The following is a 7,290-nucleotide window of genomic DNA, read 5'->3' as shown; positions in this document are numbered from 1 at the left end:
GTTTGTGATATTGCCTAGGTGTTTTGGGATGCAACCTGTTAGTGTGTTGTTGCTAAGGTCCAAGTCCACATTCTCAAGGAGCTCATCTTTGCAGGCTAACTTTCTAGCTTGTAACACTGACATTAGTAGCTTAATTAATCGACTAGTCGGTCGTATGGTGGTGTAATTAACTTGTTTTAATACTGGCCAGTCATGTGGAGTATCCTAGCTCACTGGGTGCCCCTAAAGATACCCCGGCCGTATCATTTGATTAACTAGTAAGTAAGCAATTGATCTAGCTGGCATTGCCATGCCATGCATCCACCTTGTTTTAATACTAAACTAATCCAAGGCCTCTTTCCAAAGCCACAACGCCTCTAAGTTCTCGAGATAACCTAGTTGTCGAGGGATGTGTCCAGAAAGTTGGTTGATGTCAAGATACATGCTGATTAATTTTTGTTTTGGTTGAGAATCGGGCACCTTCTAGGTCAAGAAAATTGGGCATGACCTTTTGCTAATTTTCTTGACCTAGGAGTGCCCCATTCTCAACCGAAACGGAAATTAATCAACATTTCAGGAGAAAGGGGTCATTTCATAAGATCACAAGTAGCAGCAGCATCACTTGACAAAATAACAAGTAGCAGCAGCATCACAAGTAGTACAGCAGCAGCATCATCACAAGTAGTACAGCATCATCATCATCATCACAAGTAATACACTTAATTGGCATAAAAGATCAAAAAACAGCATAAATTGGGAAACAAGCAATACTTCTAAAACCAGTTGCAAGCAAATGTACAGTAAAATAAAATGATCCCATAGTGTACTTAATTTAGAACACATGGAAGAAACTCCAGTTAAGTTAAGTTAATCCATTAAATACATTCACAGCAGTACACAGTAGCTGGAAAACCAGTGCAGCTCACAACTTCATAGTAGTAGTAGTGACCACCAGAATAAGTTCAGACTAGCAATGATGCAGCACAACACTTGACAGAGTAAAAAAATTGGATGATTTCTCCCAATGCATTTTGGTTTCACGGCTTGATCACACGATGGAAACTTGAACAGGAAATAACCTAACGTTTAAGAGCTGGTTACTTGCTATAGTGACAACAAAGACTATGTCGTGCCATGACATTCTCGCAACAAAGAAGAAGAGACCACCATGTTAAAGAAAATAGACAGATAAGCAGCGACACAGTCTTAAGATCATGCATCAGCACAACATTCCACAGTAGCTAGAAGCTAACAGCTTTCATAGTACCACTCCATATGTTAGTAGACAGAATTTTTCTGGGTAACTTGTTGTACCAACCAAATGAACAAAACAGACACTTAGCTATGAGTTACACTGACAGTTTGGACTCTGACTTAAAAGATTGCCTCGGAACACCAACCAAATGAGCTAATTTCTCTAGATAGTTGAAGTAATTGAGGGAAGAAGCTTGTCTTCTCCGAGGAGAGAATTTTCTTTACAAGTTCTCAAGAAGATTGGTGATACATATTATGGAATTGTCAGTTTAGTGTTCCACTATGATGCATTGGTTCACCTGTGATTTCCCGATGGCACTGGCCATACCTTTGGTCATTTTCATTGTAAATATTCCAGAGTTTGACTGCAATGATGCTTAAACAGCAAGCTATTATCTTACTGATCTTGTACATATCTCCAGTCTCTTGGGATCTTGTTCAATATTTTCTAAATGAAGGCGATAGCTAAGGAAAACTAGTTCAGGCTTCTTGCTCTAGCTGGCAGACAGGCTAATGTAGAACTCTATTTTTTCTTAGCTAGCACAAGTTTGTCCAGTGTGAACCTCAACTAATAAAATTGTTGTGTGTTAGGACCATCCTTACAAAAAAAAGACACATATGTGACATTTTGGGCCGAACGATAATTATTCTGTCATACATATGACACTTCTATGACGATAATTGTGACAAAACCTAGTATCATCATAGATGTGGTGGGCTCCTACTTCTATGACAAAAAATCATGACAGAAAATGGGCTTTTCGTCCTGGGTGGGCTGGAGACGCAGCTGGATGACATTCTTTGGGCCGTCCATGACGGAAAAAACCGTGGTAGAAGCGAGGGGGAGGAAAATTTCGGGGAGTTCCCGGTTACGGTGGGAGGTCGGGGGCTGAGCGATGCGCGTTTCTCTCGTACACGTACGCGCGTGTGTGCGAGGCGTTGGCTCTAACTGAACCCGAGCGAGGCGTTGGGCTCTAACTGAACCCGAGCGATTGCACTGCAGGCTACGCGTTACTGAACCCGAGCGATCGATCGATGGCTGTTAACTCAACCCGATCGAGCGATTCCTTCGCTACTGCTGCTAACTGAAGCCGATCGATGCTGCCTCTGGGATGAAGAGTGAGCGTTGAGGGGGGGTTTGGATGAACAGTGAGCGGTGGCGTTGCCTCTGGATGAACAGGACCCCGTGGTGTGGTGGAGGGCTAGATGAACAGTAGACGGTGGAGGGGTGCCCGTGGAGGAGTGGTTGAACAGGACCCCGTGGTGTGGAGGGCTGGATGAACGGTAGGCGGTGGAGGGGTGCCTGTGGAGGGGTGGTTGAACAGTAGCCGGTGGAGTAGCGCGCGGTGGAGGCTGGATGAAGAGGAGCCCGTGGAGGTTGACGGTAGCCCGTGGAGACTGGAGGAGGTCGACGGTGGAGATGAACAGTATCCCGTGGAGTCCCATTTTGCGGTACGCCACACCCCTCCCGATGAACAGGACCCCCGTTTCGACCGTAGGAGGTCCGTTTCGTCCGTTTTGCGGTACGCCACACCCCTCCCGATCAACAGGACCCCCGTTTCGAATGTAGGAGGTCCGTTTCCTCTGTTTTGCGGTACGCCACACCCCTCCCGATCAACAGGACCCCCGTTTCGACCGTAGGAGGTCCGTTTCCTCCGTTTTGCGGTACGCTACACCCCTCCTGATCAACAGGACCCTGTTCCGAACGTAGGATGTCCGTTTCCTCAATTGTGCGGTACGCCAGGCCTCGTTTCCATCGCCTGTTCCGTCCAAGCCCTCCTGATGAACACGACCACGCATTCCGTTCCGACCGAGCTGGTTGGCTCCCACACGTTCCGTTGCCTCCCGATGAACACGACGCATTCCGTTGCCTCCCCATGAACACGACACATTCCGTTGCCTCCCCATGAACACGACGATGACGCTATTTCTCCGTTCCGACCCAGCCATGTACACGAGCCCTGGCCGTACGTATGCGCGAGTAGGCGTTCGAGACCCCGCCCGTATGTACACATACGTGGCCATATTTTCTTTCTTGCACCCTGGCCGCTGTACGTACGTGTACATGCTACGTGCGCGCCTCTACTACGACACGTACGCCTCTACTACGACACGTGCGCGCCTCTACATCCACCAGTATATATGTACGTACACGTTCGCGACCAGAATGACAACGCTACGTACGCTTCGACCAGGTGGGTCCCGACTGTCAGGCACTTCCTTGCCTGCAAAGATGTAGCTGGTGGGTCCCAGCAGTCAGGGGGCGAATCGTTTTTTTTTCCGGACGCACTTCCTTGCATGCGCAGATGTAGCTGGTGGGTCCCAGCAGTCAGGGGCAAACATTTTTTCACGAAATACGGTGGCCCGTCCGGTGGGTCCCCGCTGTCAGGTGGAGGAATAATTATTTTGCACGTAATAAGGAGGCACTTCCTTGCTGCGCCCGTGGACCCAGTTGTCAGCCTCTCCTCGTACAGTCCACGTCCGATGGAAACAGTTCCTTGACCACGTTGACCACGCCGCGCCGAGAGCACCAGGGTGGTGGACGACGGCGAGGCATGGGAAGGGGACGACGCGGAGCCGGGGAAGACGCGGCAGTGGATGCCCACGCGTAGAGGAGTACGAGGGTTCACTGGTTCGCTGCGGTGTGAGGCTGCCATCGCCGCAGAATAACAGGGGGTGTGCGTGAGTAGAGGGATGGCCTGGCCAGCGGTGGGAGTAGTAGGGGGCGGTGAGGCCTCCGTCGCATCGCAGCCGGCCACGGGAGGCAGGAGCACGAGGCACGACCGGCGCTAGTTTGGGTGGCTGGAGCAAGAAGACCAGAGGTTGAAGAAGCACTACGGCCGTTGGATGGACATCGTACGGTCACTGGAGCTAGAATCGTGCATATTGACTAAGTTGACAAAGCCCTCCGTCCCCGTCAACTTAGTAGGCCCACAAGTCAGCCTGCCACTATACTGGGTCCCAGCTAACAGGGGGAGTATTCATTTTTTTGTGCGTAATAAGGAGGCACTTCCTTGCGTGCGAATATATAGTTGGTGGGTTCGAGCTGTCAGCGGCGGTAACATTTTTTCGCGAAAAATAGAGGCCCTTTCGGTGGGTCCCTGATGTCAGGTGGAGGAATCATTATTTTGCGTGTAATAAGGAGGCATTTCCTTGCGTGCGGCCGTGGACCCAGCTATCGGCCTCTCCATGTACAGTCCACTTTAGATGCATGTCGGTCGTTGACCAGGCCGTGCCGAGAGCACCAGGGCGGTGGACGACGGCGAGGCCTAGGAAGGGAACGACACGGAGGCAGGGAAGACTCGGCAGTTGTTTCCCATGCGGAGGGGAGTACGACTGTACGAGGGTTTACTGGTTCGTGTGCCCTCGCTGCAGAATAACAGCAGTTGTGGGTGAGTAGAGGGATGGCTAGGCCAGCGATGGGAGTACGGTGGGGCGGTGAGGCCTTCGCGGCAGCAGAGCCGACCGCGGGGAGGAGGGAGCAGGCAGTCCCGCCGGCGCTTGTTTGAGCGGCTAGAGCAGGAAGAGCCGAGATTGAAGAAGCACGACGGCCGTTGGATGGCCATCCAACAGTCACACCTTGTGCGTCAACCTTTTTTTAGGAAAGCCTCAAATCTGTGGAAAACAGCATACAGCCCATCTGCCATTATTTCTAATAATTTACAGCCCATTTGCTAATTATTAAGGTTTTTTTTGGAGCCCATATTCTTTTTGTTAGCATTACAGCCCATATTGTGGCCACGGTTAAAAAATTATACGAAATTTTGCATATTTCGGTGCGGTCCGAACTGTTTTTAATCCCGAAATTTGGACTCACTTTCAAACTAATTTTAAAAATAAATGTATATCAATATAAAATCCAACAAATTCTCCACGCATAAAAATTAATGTAATTTAAAATCTCAAAATGAAAAAAAAAGATATTTGAAACTAATTGCCGGTTTGATGTGTTTTAAAAATGTACAACCCATTTCTCATTACTGATGGGCCATTTTCTCGGCCAGCCGAATGAAAGCTCTCCTCGTCTTGAAAGATTTGCAGCCCAACAGGCCTGACAAAGCGACTTGGCAAATCACAAAAAACTGGGCTGTGGCCGTGGACCCAGCTGTCAGCCTCTCCACATACAGTACTCTTCCGATGGAAGTCGTTCCTTGACCACGTTGACCACGCCGCGCGGAGAGCACCACGGCGGTGGATGACGGCGAGGCCTAGGAAGGGGACGACGCGGAGCCGGGGAAGACGCGGCAGTGGAAGCCCGCGCGGAGAGGAGTACGAGGGTTCACTGGTTCGGCTGCGGTGTGAGGCTGCCGTCGCCGCAGGGCCTGGCCAGCAGTGGGAATAGTAGGGGGTGGTGAGGCCTCCGCGGCAGCACAGCCGGCCACAGGAGGCAGGAGCATGCGGCACGACCGGCACTGCTTTGGGCGGCTGGAGCAAGAAGACCAGAGGCTGAAGAAGCACTACGGCTGTTGGATGGACATCGTACGGTCACTGGAGCTAGAATCGTTCATATTGACTAAGTTGACAAAGCCCTTCGTCCCCGTCCACTTAGTAGGCCCACAAGTCCGCCTCCCACCAAGGTGGGTTCCAGCTAGCCGGGGGAGTATTCATTTTTTTGTGCGTAATAAGGAGGCACTTCCGGTGGGTCCGAGCTGACAACGGGGGGAACATTTTTTCACGAAATACGGTGGCCCGTCAGGTGGGTCCCAGCAGTCAGGGGGCAAACGTTTTTTGGCAAAATACTGTGGCCCGTCCAGTGGGTCCCTGCTGTCAGTTGGAGGAATCATTATTTTCCGCGTAATAAGGAGGCACTTACTTGCTACGGCCGTCGACCCAGCTGAGACTCTCCACATACAGTATACTTCCGATGGAAGTCGTTCCTTGACAACGTTGACCTCGCCGCATTCCGTTGCATGCATGCGTCCATGGGCGTGGTGCGTCCCCACTGTCAGCCTGTCACGTACAGTCATCTTCCGATGACTCTCGGTTGTTGACCACATTGACCAAGCCGTGCCGAGCGCACCCAGACTGGAACGGCCCGGAGATGGGGAAGACGGGGCAGTGGAGTCGCAGATGGAGAGGAGTGGGAAACTTCACTGGTACAGGTGCGCGGCAGCACAACCACGGTGCCGCCCACGGGAGACAGGAGCAAGAACAGAGGTTGAAGAAGGAGCACGGCTGTTGGATTAACATCCAACGGTCCAGCTGCTAGAATCATTTGTTGGTTAAGTTGACAAAGCCGTGCGTACACATCCGCTTAGTAGGCCCACAAGTCAGTCACCAAATCTGACGGGTCCCAGCTGTCAACGGGATGAATATTTTTTCGCAAAATAAGGAGGCACTTCCTTCCGTGCGAAGATACAGCCGGTGGGTCCCAGCTGTCAGGTGGAGGAAACATTTTTTCAGCTTAATAAGGAGGAACTTTCCTTGCGTGCGACCATGGACCTCGTGGGTCCCAGCCGTCAGGCTCTCCACATACAGTCCTCTTCCGATGACTCTCGTTTGTTGACCACGCCGCACCGAACGCAGTGAGGCGGTGGACGACGGCGAGGCCCCGGACGGGAACGAATCGGAGATGGGAAAACGCGGCAGTGGAGTCGCAGATTGAGAGGAGGAGAAGGGTTACAACTGGTTATGTTGCAGCATGGGGCTGTAGTCTGTGGAGAATAACAGGAGGTTTCGAGGGGTGGAGGGATAGCCTGGCCGGCGGTGGGGTAGCGCTTCGCAACGATTCGTGCTAAGCAGAGCCGCTATCCGCCGGAGGCCGGACCAGGCGGTCCCGGCGATGCAGGAGGAAGAAGACGAGAGATTGAAGGTGCATGCCGGCCGTTGGATATAAATCCAATGGCTGTGGATGACACAATCATTTGTTGACCAAGTTGACAACGCCCTGCATAGGCTTCGACCTATTGGCCCACATGTCAGCCTGCAAAAATGTGGCATATATTTAACCCATGTTTTCTAGAATGTACAGTCCATTTGCTGGGCTGGGTGAACAAATAATTTCGCGTCAATCAGGCCCATTTATATTTTCTAAGAAATCCCAGCCCATTTGCACTT

Source organism: Aegilops tauschii, chromosome 6 (genome assembly GCF_002575655.3).
Source record: "Aegilops tauschii subsp. strangulata cultivar AL8/78 chromosome 6, Aet v6.0, whole genome shotgun sequence".
NCBI classification, from domain to species: domain Eukaryota; kingdom Viridiplantae; phylum Streptophyta; class Magnoliopsida; order Poales; family Poaceae; genus Aegilops; species Aegilops tauschii.
The sequence above is the reverse complement of the archived record's forward strand: the minus strand, read 5'-3'. Positions refer to the sequence as shown.